Source organism: Bombus terrestris, chromosome 2, assembly GCF_910591885.1.
Source record: "Bombus terrestris chromosome 2, iyBomTerr1.2, whole genome shotgun sequence".
In the NCBI taxonomy this organism is placed as follows: domain Eukaryota; kingdom Metazoa; phylum Arthropoda; class Insecta; order Hymenoptera; family Apidae; genus Bombus; species Bombus terrestris.
In genome coordinates this window covers 1,868,367-1,884,724 of record NC_063270.1, presented here as the reverse complement: position 1 = coordinate 1,884,724, position 16,358 = coordinate 1,868,367, and the positions used below count along the sequence as shown (strand labels likewise).

At 35.1% G+C, this 16,358-nt stretch overlaps 1 protein-coding gene across 1 annotated transcript in view; it reads right to left on the bottom strand.

Moving 5' to 3' along the window:
* Positions 1–1,958: 1,958 nt before the first annotated feature.
* The window catches only part of LOC105666842 (lachesin), a 224,584-nt gene continuing 210,184 nt past the window's right edge, over positions 1,959–16,358 (bottom strand). Inside the window, exon 10 of the transcript XR_007227608.1 lies at positions 1,959–2,010. The gene's annotated coding sequence lies outside the window, so the exon portion shown is untranslated. The remainder of the gene's footprint in view (positions 2,011–16,358) is intronic.

The following is a 16,358-nucleotide window of genomic DNA, read 5'->3' as shown; positions in this document are numbered from 1 at the left end:
AACGATAAGAAGTTTTCAAAATTTTCCGCGTTGAATGTCCCGTAAATTAAACCTTAATATTTGATAAAAAAATATAAAAGCTTCTAGAAAATACGCTTTTTATATGACGTATTAAATATGCGCGAATGAGAACGAAAGGAGTTTTATATTTTAAAAAGAACGGATTGATCTCGAATGGTATAAAAATGTTTTCAAAATAATTTTCCATTACGATTATTTTTATGAAATAAACGTAATTATCAAATACGCATGTGTTTTTTTAATATTAAAATCAGTTTGCAAATGATCGCAACACTATGATGATTACAGCGTCACAGATGAAACGAATCAAACTTTTATTCTCAATTTTTTCTACTTTTCCACCTTCTATCTCTCCCGTTTTCACGGTTCACGAGATCGGAACTTTTCATCTTACGTCGAAGATACTTTCACGTGATTTGCCAATAACTTATGTACAAGTAATTTCTGTTCCGTCATTCTAAGTGGAGAACTTGATTCCGGAGCACGTATCGCGGAAGATTTAACGTTCAGCAAGTAAGAATCGTTTCTCCTCGCACGAACGCTACTATATTCTTCGAAAATTCTTTCAACGGAAATAGACTTTAGAATATCGAATGTTTCACAACTTTTGACAGCCATGTATTTTTCACAGCGAATTTTATAAGTTAAAGCAACGCAATATATTTTATGAATTTAATAATCAGTGTAATATGTAATACGATACGTGTATTACGATAGCCTAATATAAATTAAATTCCATTTATATAATATTTTTCATGCATCTACATCTTTCATTTAGATATATCAAGAACAGTGTATTGTCGTTATTTCAACAAAGATCTAATAATCTCAATGTAAAGTAATGTGTGTTGATTAATGGACGACGAGTTATGCTGTAGTTATCCTCTTGAAAGTAATCCTATATGGAGTAAGAGACTAAGGTTCACAGATTGTATCCATTCTTGTTAAATAGGTGTCTATAGCAAGTGAATCAACATCAGTTACTGGCAATCATTTATCACCAACTTTCTTAAGAACATTTGCTTAGTCTATGTGAATCGTTTGCTTTATACGAATAATTCAAAATAATTTGAATGACATTAACATGGCATGATACAGGCATGAATGAATTTAAATAAATTTACTTTCCGTTTTACAAAACATTTACAAACAATATATCGTGTCAAACTATGGTTAAATAATTCTAGGTAATGTGCACGCGAATATTTTTGTTCAGTTAAGATTATATGCTCATTTCTGCAAGTTTGCAGTACACCGACATAGATATGATTACCACGATATGGCCACCATAGATTATGTTTGTTAAACAAATACAAGCACCTTGTCATTATAGATATATTTATGTCTATTTGCAATTTTCATTTATCACCGATCAAGTAAACTATGATCTATTCTACCAGTCATATGTTTGATCACGACAACACATTGGTTTATGTTATTGATTGATTGTCGCGTCATATACTGATTCACACTACTTGTAGCGGTTTGCGCACGTGTCAATATATGAACCAATGTTCATACTACTTGTTGTTGTTATTATTAATATTATTAAAGTTGTTATTATTAATCAATGTCTTAATATTAATGTGTCTAAATAGTAGTCTCAGTAACTACACGATTACGATCGAATGCACGAAAAAAATATGTATTGTAGGATTTCATTATTATTTAGAATGAATTAAACAGTAAACGATGGTTATTTAACGTGAACTAAATACAATAATGTGCTATAACTAAGACAACTAAATAGTTAAGGGGATATTCTAGTCTAGAAGCATGAATTTCGGGCGGTTTTTGAAGCTCTGTACAAACGAAACAAAAAATATTTTTACTATCCATCTTTTAATCATTTGTTTATTGATATTTTAAGATTACATAAAAAATTAACCGAAAAAAAGAAACTCAAAATTCACAAAGTTATGAGCTGGCAAAGTGGGGGGTCCAAAAAAAGGGTATCCTGGCGTGTATGATTTCAACCCTTCTGGTTATCTGAAACAAAAAAGCCGAACGGATTCTTAATTAGTATAGATGCCGCTATAGCATGAACCTTGGAAAAGTAAAAGAAACATTTTTTCACGAAATAGCGGTCGTTTGAAAAAAGTGGATAGTAAAAATATTTCTTGTTTCGTTTGTACAGAGCTTCAAAAACCGCCCGAAATTCATGCCTCTAGACTAGAATACCCCCTTAATTTACAACTCTCGTCACCACGGTTCCAACGCTCTCTTTCACGCAGACTACACTCCTTGACAACGCTGACAACACTCTGACTTCTCAACTCACACTCTTGAGCCTGACAACGCCGGGAACACTAAAGAACTCTCTGGCAACATTAAAGCTCTCGCTGGCAACACTAAAGCCCGACAACGCCGGCGACACTAAAGAACTCTGGCCACACTCAAACCTTCTATGGTAACACTAAAGCCTGCTGGCAACACTAAAGCCCGCTGGCAACACTAAAAGCTCGCGGGCAACACTAAAACCCTCTGGCAACACTAAAAGCCTGTTAACTCACTAACGGCTACCTTTTATATATATCTGGTCCGCACATGTCCCATGGTCAAGTAGACCCTGTCAATTATCCAGAGTTTTTCCCGATATTACACTATATACCTGGCACGCACATGTCCCATGGTCAAATAGACTTTCTTAATTACTCGAGGTTTTCCCCCATATTACAGTATTTTTTGTTTTAAGTATACAATACAATTTCGATGAGAAACAACTTTCTCTTAATTTTGTACCACACAAATGTAATATCTTTAACAATTCTTCCATTTCTATCTGTCACATTATGTCATATACCTACAACAAGGCTGCATTATATCTAGTTTGGCGATTACTATCTCGAGCAACTACATATTACTAGAGTCCAGAAGTGACGATGTAAACTCCATATATTATACAATATTGAAGATTGTTAATTCTTCTAATTAAAAAAATAAAAACAAACAGAATATCACTGTTATCAAGGAAAAACGCCTCCGTGACTTATAATTCCTCGAGAAATATATCCGTCGTTTTGTCCACGATTCGATCGCATTATATATTGTTTGTAACATCTTTCTCATGGAATACGCGATATCTGGTTGATCGAGCGGCACATGTAACCATGTAACGGTAACGTTCGTTCCTCGACTCGTTGTTTTCTGATACGGCCAACGGAGTTGAATGTGAGCGAATCCCGTCTAGCCCCGTAGCTTCCACAGTCCTCTGTCTTTTAAGACTTTTTACCTACATCGAAGCTGGAAGTCGAGGCGTTTCCCGTCGATTCAGCCTCCACGATGCGGAAAGGGTTGGAAAAGTCGTGGTCAGAATTGGATCCGGATTTTGGGTGTTGCAAGCTCCTAGGAGAATGCGAATGAATGGCGGGGGTAGGGCACAACACGAAAAGGGCGGAGGAGCTGAAGCTCCAGCCAGACAGTAACGTTGTTAATATGCAAATCTTATCATCGCCGATTTATTTGCGGATCCTTCTATTTCTCCTAAAATACCCCAATTTCTTCCTCCGCTGGTTTAACCGTACGTTTACTAACTTTACTAACTGGTTCAAATGCACACGTGTTCCATCTGATTTTTTACCTGTCTCTCTGTGATTCATTACAATCCGCCGGTTCGATGAAATCATGATAACAGAGCTATGTCGAGGGAAGTCTCATTGTAATTTTGTGTTTATTTTGTCTGAACCTTTATGAATGCGTTTGTAAACGGTGTACCCAATTTTCGGTTCGCTTGATTGGCTATTTGTTTTTAACGATATTGATCGAAAACGTTTAATTGAATTGCGTTCAGGTTCTTAGGAAATATTCTTCAGGATTTATTAGTTGTATAATATCCTAATTGAATATATTTGAAATTTGCAAAAAAATTATTTATATTAAATACCGAACGTTTCTTAATTCTTAATCTTGGAAATCCTTCTTTAAAGGATTTCATAAATTTTTAACATACGACTGAATTATTTCGAGTTGTGACACTTTTGTGATTTATAGCATACGTATAGTATGTCTTGTACTCTTGTTGCAACCGAATATTGAAAATCCACCAAATCTATTAAGCTTTAGAAACTATCCAAATTTCTATATATTCAGCATATTCCTTTTCGAAAGTATTACTCAAGAAAGCTATTATTTTTTAACTTGTACGAGTGGTTTAAAGTATTCTATCTAAACGAAAACGAATGACAACAAAAGATGGCAAAGAGACTAAACAGTTCTAATCTTCCCATGAAGTATGGTACAACAAGAACTCAGCTCTGGCTGCTAGCGAATGTTTTTCTCGAGACGGACGCAAAACTTTTTACACGATAATGATAAATGCTCATGAACGAGTCTACGAGTATCTAAAGTCGTATAATACGTTCACGTTGGATGGACGTATTACTATCGCGAAAAGGTGCATTGTTTCGCGTTTAAGGACGTTATGATGCTTCATTATCGGATATTGGATAAATCAGTAGCAGCTAAACCAGGATACGGTTTCTACTGTTAATAGATGAACGTTAAGAGGGTGGATTTAATCAGCTGGTAATTAAAGTTAAACTATTATAACACTCAAAACTTCTTGAAATGTATTAATTATACACTGCAATTGTGTTTCACTCTTACAGCTCTTGCTTGTTAATGTCAAAAGATCGTTTATTTTCCTAATCCCTTAAGCGCCAATGTTGCATTAATGTAACATTTTATTTGCAATTTTTCTCATTGTCAGCTAACGTAAATTATTGAAGTCTTCTATAATCACGATGTTAAAATATCAGAGAATTCCAAGGACTTATTTCATACTTTTTTTAATCACAATTTCTTCTTGCAGCTGTTTCTTACGACTTATTAAAGTTCGAAGAAATCGAAGTATCTATAGCATTGTGATAGCAATTTTCTCTAAATTATAGAATCTTTGCCCTATATTTTTGATTTGCGAAGAGGACTTCTCTATGTTATCTATTATTCTAATATATTTTTTCACTTCGATAAAACAAGTTACTTTATTTGTGTCCTTCAATAATGTTGCGTTTATGCAACATTTACGAATTATTTCACTGTTCGATCATTAGTGAGCCAATGATAGCGAAAGTGTTGCATATTATGCGTAATGTTATATTATGTTATAAACAATAAAACAAATTTTGATAGTATTTTCTTGTAAGAATGCTGTTTATAAAGAGAAATAATACATATTTTGGTGAACATAATCGTCAAGAAAGCAACATGGATTTATTTTCGAGCATCATAAGGCGAAAGTATCGATAGCTTTCGAAGAAGCTATACTAAGATTGAATTGGTCCGCGGGGACGGTGGCAAGAAAAGAAAAAGACGGGAGAAAAAACAGAAAGTGCGGAAAAGGACAATAAAAGATCAAATAACTCTCGCCTCTTATTCTCCGGAGAGCATCTAGCGATGGATGAATATCGCTTTCCTCTATGACTAAATCTTACGTTTGGGACTACTGAATTCCAACGACGAATGAATTATATCTTCGCCCTAAAGAAGGATGCTCATACTAGACTTTCTTCGAAATTCAGATTTTTTTTTAGCGGTACGTAACGTTTCACGGTACCTCTTAAAAATTTCCAATTTCCTTCAAAGAGATTAATTACATTCGTCATTCCACGAGTCGTAAGTCTTGAAGTTCTCTCTAAATGTGATTTTTAACATTCTGTATCTCTTGATTATAGAACGTTCTTATTTATGAGAAAGAACGTTTCAATCGGTCACAGAGTTTTTATTTTAATTTGAAATCTAGAATCTAACAAAGTATGGTAGTATAGAGTAATAAAATGTAATAGATAAAATGCAATTTAAGAAATTTCGGCTACGTAATATTTTTCTAGAATATGAAAATTAGATACGATTCTCTTACTTTGAGCTGGATATTAAAAAATTCCGTTCGTCGTTCTAAGAAAAACGCTAGTTCTTTCTATAAAATGATTATTATTATAGGATATCGTATAACGGCACAACAAATTATTTCGCCGTCGTGAAATTAAATAAGCAATGCTCTTATTAAATTTCCTTTGAATTAACAATTCATTTACGTGGAAATTAATCAAAATAAAGAAAGATTAAAAATACAATCGGCCACGGTGTTATACGAACTGCGTTCGATATTTTAATTAAAAGAGGAAGCGAAATATTTAGCAGAATTTCAACTACGATTTTTCATAAAATTTATATCGGAAGAGATCAATTTGAGAATTGGACAGTTTCGCGTTACTTTCATTCGATATTTTTGATAACGTGACTCTGCATAAACTCGCGCCAACTTCAGATATTTCAGTACCGTGAAAAGGCGAGATCGATAAAAATTAATGCAAATGGAGTTTTTCATGGGTATGGTATACCCGGTGAAAATATACGCGGAGGGTTTTGTTTTATTCAATAGAGACAAATGCTTGTTGACACGGACTGGTGTTTTCGCCGGTTAGTTCATACACGATGCAGCGCATTAGCGATTCTGATGTATTTAAGTATGCACGGTTTCGTCCTCGTGCTTTTCAATTTTTCTCCCGGACTTCTACCGGAAAAAACACCTGTCTGCCCGACAGGATAGAAAAATCTAAAAGAGAATAAAGGCGTTCGTTACGAAGAAATATCGAACAACGTTGCAACATCGAATCATTGCTCGATTCTTCGATAAATTTTGTAAAGGTGCAAGTACAGGGAATTATTTAGCTTTGCTGGAGTTATTCGTGTATTTTAATGACGCTGGGAATATAAATAATATTTTATGTTCTAACTGTTGACAAGATATTTCGTTTGTATTTTAGAGAAGTTTAGAACTTCTACTTTGTATCATTATGTTCATGATAACCTTGACTTAACAAATTACAAATCAATCTAATATTAATTCGATCAAGATTGTGGAACAAAAGTAATTCGAATATTTGAAAATCCAAATGCGAACTGTTTAAGTTTACGCGATTCAGGATGGAAGATTCAGCGACTATTAAGGACGTGATGAATTCAAGTTGTAAAAGTTGTTCGAATTTGTGTGCGCTTGGAATTTTAAGCGAAAGCTTCACAGTGCAGTTCAAAAGTACGCCCCGAGAGAAATTTATCGCGAGATGTACAAGAGCGTGAAAGCGCCTTGCGATTTTTACCAGCTCGATTCCTTCTTTAAAACGTTTCCTAATTGAATATTAGTTATCTGGCTGAGATGAATTTCTGTGTCTGAGAATCATTCTGTGAAATGAATTTGTTTCAGTTAATGTTCTCGTTTCTTGCGACTCGTAAATCCCATGAACCAACTAATACACTTCAGACGGTATTATTAGAACGAATGCTAGCTCTAAAACACGAATAAACTTCTATCAAAGAATCGTTCAAGATATATAGAGGCATTTGCAAAGTTACACTAGAATGTGTTACGCTACGTTGTGTGTTAATTGCATTGCGTTGCGTTTCATTATGTTGCGTTGTGTTACGTTGCATGTTGCATGTTGCATAGTGTTACCAGTTAGACTTCCGTCGCAGCAATTCGATGTATAGAGAGTCGGGAGATTGTATTTTTTCAGTTGCCTGGTGGCCATTAATTTCATATCATTTTTCATTTCGAAGTTCTGTATCCAACACCGATGATACACCGCTGAAATAAATTCATGTTGTCGGCTAACCGCCGTGCAGAGCGAAGAGATTAATCGCTGACCGCCACGAATCATTAAGCAACAATTACATACTAACAACGATCATCAGTAACGCTTTTCCATTTACATAATTGTAGCGTCGTGAGGTTGATTAGTGGCTAGTGTCCGATATGGAATCAGGAAAGACGATTTTACTGACCTGCTATTATGTCAGAGTTAAATTCAGCTTGCTGTTCTGTTAAGTATAGCTTTTCTTCGATTTATATCTGTTTCATTTCAAGATAGTGTATCAAGGAAAATGTACTTGCTTGAGGAAAGATTTGTAAATCAACTCTAATAATCTGATAACTGTTCTCTCTTTCCTTCTTCTGCGTGTGTTTCAACATGTATCCGCGAACAATTCAAGCCAGACGAATTCTAACATCGACATACATCTGCCAAGTTAATTTTCTCTTCAATTCGACTAGAGCTCCATATTCCCAAATCTTCAGTTCGTTTATTCGATGGTCTCACAATTTATGCGTAAATCACTACTCTATGGAATTCCTTATCCCAGTCCTTACCTTACCTTAATTAACACATTATAGAGGATCCACTTCTTTCTATGCCATTAGAACTCATTAATTCTTTTATTTCCAGCCTTACTATGCGTACACACACACACACACACATATATATAAATTTTCCAGCAGTGTTAAGTTCATACATGGGCATAGAAATTCCTACTGTGAGTGTGTAGAGACGGCGAACACGCGTACGAATGTATATGGGACATACGCGAGAAGGATGCGAGGTTGGCTCGGAATTAGACCATGTAAGGAATGGTTGATGGGCGTCTCGGTAGCCGGTGAACTAGCCGGTTTTATGGGACGATGGTTTTACGAGCGTATCTAACCCATCCGCCACCCCCTAACATTCTTGGCTCGTACGTTGAAGAGGAAAAGGTACATGGAATCTAGCGGAACGAACTTCGCCGAGTTACGCTCGAACCCCGTCTCTTTCACCTTCCTTCTATTTCCCTTCCTCCTTTTCCCTCTTTCTCAGTAGTTTCGACTTTTAAGGAATCTTAAGGAATCCCACGTTATCCGTGATCGACCAATTCCTCAATGCATGCTCGTAAAAATGTCCATAAAGCGGATATATAATTGTATCCATTTTCTATTTCTTGTTTATGTCGCGCTAAACGTTGACGCGTATCACTGCAGCGACGGCCGATCGTTGCCTAACTTGCGCTACTGGCGCGAAAAGTAAATGCTCTGGATATGAAATTCCAGGAATTTTGGATTCTGCAGGCAGGTTTTTCTATGTAAAAGGAATTTTTGTGATACTTAGACCTCTTACGCTAGATAAGATTATATTCTTATTGCCTTATATATCAATGTTATTAGTGAGATTTAAAAAGTTATAAGTTGCGAATTTTCAGAGCTAATAAATTATCTTACACGACAATAACAATAACAGGTTTGCCAGTAATACGAATAAAGTTTAGTAGCTGTGTTCTATAACCTGTAATCCAGCTAATTATCCAATAAAAATTCTAAAATTTGAAGAAATCTGTTTGCCTTCATTTCTCTGTTAAATATATAATCGTTGACATTTTCTTCAGGACCTATAATTTTCATTAAAATTTTTCTTCAGAACAGGATAAACTCATTGTCTCCTGATAATACGTATAGAAAGAAGGTGAACAGTGAGAAACAGTTTTGGGAAAACTGGTCTTCGGAGGGCAATTCACTCGACAGGACTACAAACAAGTTTCACGCGGAAAATCAGACATAGAAAACGAACTACGTAGGTCAAGGAGTGTATGGCCAAAGGGACAAAGGTATCGTGAAGCGACGTATATAGATATCGATTGACAGGGAAAAGCAGTTCGAGAAACTAGGGGAATATAAAGGAGATTGAACGAGAATGTACGGTACACATGTAAAGCTGATGGATACACGTATCTATCCTCGTGATACTACATACTATTGACCAGCCTTTCTTTGTGACTTTCGATAGCATACATGAAACTCTTACGCAGATCTACAAAATTGTAACTTTTTATATTGCACCGTTTCTAGTTGTATCGAGTTGTTCGAGAAGTTTGTAGTGTGTTTGACAATCGATGTTTTATACAGATGGATATTAAAGAAAATTAAAGAGAAACATCTGAAATTGCTTAATTATAAAGATTTTGTTTTTATCAATGTAAGGTTGCATTTCGTGTATCGATGAAAAGGAAGGCCAAAAGTGCCGAATGTTGACTAGAATATTCAATTCCAATGTCACCGGATATAACATATTCGCATTATTATTTACTGCAGGTTTTGTAAAACTCTTTTAATTATGAAGAATTGGATACTTCAAGGGTTTAAATTATCTTATTGCTGAGAAGAGTAAAAAATTGTTTGAAACAGAAAAACTTCTGATATTAATACACTCGATAACATTCAAGTAGCGAATGTAATAGTAAATAAACTATAGAATATAATTTTTATATGATTTCAAATTTCATAATCAATTCTATGGCATCGTTTTCTCCGTATCTTGTGCCAGATCTGGCGAGTTGTTTTTCTACGAAGCAAGGAAACGAACGTGGGATCCAACGCGTCGTGACCACGACCACCAACAGCAACGAACGTCCGTTCTGTGACGGATATGATATTGCCGGAAATAGAAACGCGATTTCCCGTGCGATCTATGCGTCTGTAATGCTGAATACAAATGGGATATGGATATACCCAGCTGTGTGGTGGTAAATTATACAGGTGTAGGATGTGCAGAAGGGCAAGGAAACATCGCCAATGGCGTGGTAATTTTGTCAGTGACTATATTTTCTCTATTTATATGTTATCTACTGATTAATTTGGAAACATTGCAATCTCGTCGTTCGACGAACCCTTACTTCACGATTCATTGATATATGTATTTTTTTAATAAAAAAATTGTGCTAAATTAATATTTCTCTACAATATAACGAAGAATCGAAAAATTACGTAATTTTTTTTAGTGGATGTTTGTTTCTATATAATCTTTTTAGCGAATATTTACTTATTATGGCATGTTGATAAGAAAATCATTGGAAATTGCATAGATGCGTGAAAAATATATCTCTATATGTTTGGATCGGTTAATAATTAACGAAAGATGTTACTTTTGGTGCGTATACTATCAGATATTTTATTTATCGAAAATTTTATTCTAGTATTGCATTCATGCATCAATCTATAAATAATACATACGAACGAGTGGAGATTAAAGCGGAGCCTCTAGGTTCGATTAAATATTAAATGTAAAACGCTTAAACGCTTAATTTGTACCTGTTGCGTCAAAATTAGCAGAGAAATAATACAAAGCACGTTATATATATCCATCGACCAAATATACAGAAATTCTCATTCACTCGTTCGCTTTTTCTTATCAATGAGAACTGGGTTGATATAACGAGTAAAATGATGACAATAAAATTGACTTAAAGAATAATCACGTTTAAATAAAATAGATTTTCCAATAAGCTAATAAACATAAAAACTTGAGTCAAATAAAGTTATTGACATGATAAATATCTGATATTTTAAGTAATATTTTATTTTAATTAAAATGAAATATCGTGACAAATTCTGATAATAACCTATGACACAGAAACGTATCGATTTTACGATTTATCGCTATATTTTGCCCTCTGTCTACGCTATTGGCGTTCGTGCAGTTACTATGCGGACAATATACACGAATAATCGGTCGACTGAACTTCCCAAATCGTTACACTTTCGGTCGTATAAGAACCGTGTTATACGCTTTTCGTCGATGCTCGCCAGAATACCAAGCAACAGGAAATTATCTTTGCGAGGTGAGGAGCATTTACGTTTGAACTCTAGCAGGAAAATAGAAAGCAAAACTCGTTACGTACTTATTATTGTTTAATACTTTCGCGTGTATTGAATTTATTCTCGAGCACAACTCGAGAGATGAAACGCAACACAGAAACTAGAAAGAGAAGAGAGTGTTTAAATAGCGTATTCGATTCTCATACATATTTTGTGGACTCTGGCTTAAGAATTGAAATACAAAATGACATGGAAATTAATGCAGAGAATATTTACGATTTTATTTTTATAAATGCAATGATTTTACATACAGAGCAATGTGAGATATTTCTTTCTTGTTGGTAAAAATAATTGGTTTTATAAATGAAAATTCATGAATAAAGATTTTTATTCGACACAGCATACGCGCGAAGTTGTTAAAACACTCGTTATTCGTGCGTACGGATTGAAATTCATGCTGATAAAACTTTACTGACAGATAATAAACCCTTGTTTTGTAAATTGTTAAAAGCCAACAGTACATTGTAAAGCACGGGATAATGAGAAACCTTTTTTAGTAAAAATTTCTCGGTGAAACTAGATAATATCTTATTAATCGAGCCGTTTCAGCGGTTTATGATATTTTTTACGCATTGTGGTACGTTACCTAGAAGAAAAAAAGGCAACATAGAAATAAACTACAAAAAATCGAAGGGAAAAGAATGAAAAGAATTGAATTTTCCGCGTTTAGTTCGCCCGGGGAGCAGCGTGTTCATTCGACGGGACGAAAAATTTTGGGATGGCGATATTTCACGGAAGTAGCGTAATAAAACGGAAATTCTGTTAGTCCCATTATATCATAGATTTACGAGCAAATATTTTTATAATTGTGATCCACAGAATGCACGCAAAATATCCGTATACAATAAAGCGATCTGAATTTCAAATTTTCAAACAGGAACAAGTGCTCGTGTGGCCTTCAGGCGGTTGCAGTTTTCATCGTACGTTTCTCCATCACCGCCAAATTAAACGCACTTCATTTTCAATTTTCGACCGAAGACACTTTCGCGATTGTCCGTGAAAAATATGAAGCATAAATCTTTATCAGATTTGACGAGCGCCTCGAAGTATTATAAAGTAGCGTTTACACAACATTCTAAACTATAAATAGCTTCTTGGATTCAATTCTTTCCTTTTAATGTATTAAAACTGTAGTTCATAGTGGACATTTTGGAATAGTTTTCTATATGAAACACGAAGGAAAATTATATATTTAATATAATTTATATTCTAGTTCATTTGTTACTCGATAATAAATCTTTTTGCAAAATAACGAAATGCGAAAATAATAAAGTGGATGTTTTAAATCATTCTTCCATGTAATATTGTGGCATGCATATGGAAGCTTCAGCTTCGATTTCAGCAGAAAATTTTTCTGTTGCAACGTTTACAAGTACCTGTTTTACTGGGTGAATCGGGGGCGATTTATTGTAATACGGTAGCATACAGTAGCAGAGTGGTCATGATGCATCGTACATTGCTGTTGATGATACACTAACCGACTGCATACGGTAGTAGTGTGTTGGATGTTTAACTTAAATAGGTTTTATGATCAATGGTAATAGAGACACAATTGTAAACCATATATCGTAAAATTGTGCCACTTTCGTAAACAAATTTTCTAAACATATAAACGAGCTATTGCTCTAGCTTTAAATCAAGACACAAATGAAAAGTGTTTCAAATAAAATTCTTTTCCAGACAAACGCAAGATAATGTCACATAATTTAACTTTTCAGTTCAATTTTATATTTCTAAACTTTAGTCTTTATAAATGTTTTTCATCGAGTAGGGAAAAAGTAGAAGAAGCAGCGGTGGCAATTTTTTTCCCATAAAAAGAGGTACGTTAGCAAGAATCGATTTTGCCACTTAGAGACGTGGGGTATCAAATAAACGTTGGGAACCGACGAGCTCTATAATAATCAGTGGCAAACGAACCGCAGAACGATAGAACACCTTTAGATCGTTGATTTATTTCGCGGGGGCCTGTTAACGAATGACAGCAACCATTACCGACATGCTGCCGCATGCAGTCGTCACATTTGCACGCACAAAGGCCTAGCAGCGTTGCATTGTAACGGAGAGTACGTCAAAGACACTCGTGCTACTGTCACTGGCTCTGTGACCGTGTAAATGTCTAATACTATACACGTACACAACCAGCATGCGTAACTTTGCGCCGGATCTGTGCCGCGGCAATTTAACGTCCTCGGATATGATCGCGTACAAAGCTGTTTATCGTTGCAAGATGGACAGCTTCAAGACTTCGTGTGTATTCGTTCGTGTCGAATTCGTGTGTAATTTCAACAACGGTTCGCTAGCCAACATTTGACTGACGTTGCACATTTGCTTTGTTAAACGTTGCTGTTGCTTTCGTTGCAGCGCGCGTGTTTTCCTTCAGCTCGTTTTTTTCACGTAGCCTGTTGTAAATTGGTACCTATTATTTTATTAAACTAGTTTCTTCTTGAACTAACAATTAGGAACGATAAATCACTCTTTAACGTTTTGCATTCTAATTAGTTTGCGTATTCGAGTTCTCGATGAAACGATCACCAGCGTAATAGTTAATAATTTGTACTTTCGAACTCTCCGATTATTTTTGTATATCTAGAGTGAAATATCGTGGCCGTAATAAAGTTCACGAAAGAATCGTAATTGAATGAGAAAAGTTTCGACGAGCAAAACGGCCAATGCTTAAAAGAGCCATTAACGTTAAAGAAGAAATATGAAATTCGAAATACAGTCTAGGCGCGTTATTAATTAACTAAGAAGTTCGATTAAATTTAACGCTAATTTCAGTGTGAAACAGACTTTATACACCTTATAGATCTTATATAGAAGTGATTTCTTTTCTGTGGTTTAACGTGGTTCTCATTTGTCATGTGTCAACGGGAACGAGCATTAACATTCCGCGCCTTGTCGTCTAGAACAGAAGAAAATGTCGGACAGATAGTATAGGAGTTAGGCAATGAATAGAATCTATTCGAAGTGGTATGAGACCGACGGATGCGTTGACACGATGAATAATTACGAACGTCGAAACGTTTCATTTTCACGTCCGCCTACAAACATTCACCGATTCACTAACATACATTCAGAGGATTGAAGGATTTTCGCTGAGTAATCGTTCAAACGAGGAGTTTATTATCCCGATTCCTTCGCATCAGTGTTCATGTTTCTATATTTTTGTATTCTGTATATCTTTTTAAAAGTAAAAGATTACATTTTAAATATGTACATAAAAATGCATTTAACCGATGAATTTATTCGCCGAATCGTCGATAAGCACGGCTAAAGAAAAAATCCGAATAACATTCGTTACTGACCATAATTCGATCAAAGATGAAACTTTCGTTATTCCAGTTTGCGTTTCCTCGAGACTTTGCAACGACTTTCTCGTAACTCTCTTGCGAATCTTCATTAAGTACGCACTGAACTATGAACAGCTTCCGAAAGTTAAAGTCACTTATCGGCGATGAGCATATCTCCGGTAAGTTTAATCTACCCTGGAATCTAGATTTCCTGCCGGAAATCGGGACATTGATCCTTGTACCCGACGACGGCAGATTACGATCCGGGAATGTTTATTAAATCCAACTATGTTTCTTTCCGCTAGCCGTCCCCCACCTTTCCTCGATCGTTCTCGTTCCTTCTACTAGATTAAAAGTCACCCCTCGCAGTCCTGCTGACACCCCTCCAACCCCCAAGCACGGTCGTTGTTATTATCGTTTCCTTTTCCTCGCTTTTCTCACTTTTAACGTGTCACTTTGCACGTAAACGTTTTCTTTTAATGATCTAATAATTTCCACTTTTTCTCCCTCTTTGCCTGTTACTTAAGGGATTTACTCGCAGGATATTGAAATGAATTTATCGAAATGCAACTGGGAAATATTTTCTATTTTACATTTTACATATTTATTTGTTTCGCGTTTTTCTTTTTGCGAAATATATGATGGTGAAAAAACAATTAATTTTATTTTAAATTGCTTGTCGAGGATTGTATATCTTTTGTATCTTATAGAATTTGATTTAATATAAGTCTACTTTGTGTACATAAATTATGCGAGGGAAAGAATTTTTAATCTAGACTAGCACTCGTAAAATTACAAATAAATATTATGTTAGTATACATTTATTTGTAAATTAACGTTTTAGACTAGCAGAAGGAAGTGCATTCATTTAAAAAATTATACTCCAGACAAAGCACGACACTAAAACGTGTTCGTTCATTTTCTTCAATTACTCCAGTTATCTTGGCGTGATACCAATTATTTCCCCTGTTGTCAGGAAAATTATCGCAATTAACGGCGACGTTTATGAAGTTGAATGAATCGTGTCTATCTTCATTCCTGCCATTTTTCTTGATTAAAAAAGTTTAACCTCGCCTTTTCATAACGTTATTATTAAATCCGCCGTTAAAAAATCACATTACGTCTTAATAAAACGATATTGAAAGTTTATTTATTTACTGATTAATATTTCATTTTATTTCTTTGTTCAGTTAATTATTACAATTGCGGAAAATAGCAAGGAATATTCTCGGAAAAATAAAGGGCGAAATATCATGTATCTTCATTCTTAATATCGACGCTTTCTGTAAATATTTCATATTACGGTACATACACTCGTCCGTATTTAATATTATATAAACTGACCGGAAACGCGTGTAATATTTAATATTGGATAAATTCGATTCGATTTTGAACGCGTGCAAATGGATACCAGGTTCATTTGAATCCTGGATAATCCCACGGCGTGCATTCTGTGGATTCGCACTCATGCCAAACTAGCAGTCACTTGGACCGACTGCACAATCTATGAGAGCGACCGGCGGAATTTCATTAGCATCGAACTGCTGCCACCGAACTGTCCAAGTCTACCATTCGTACCAGCGTTTCTTCTCTAT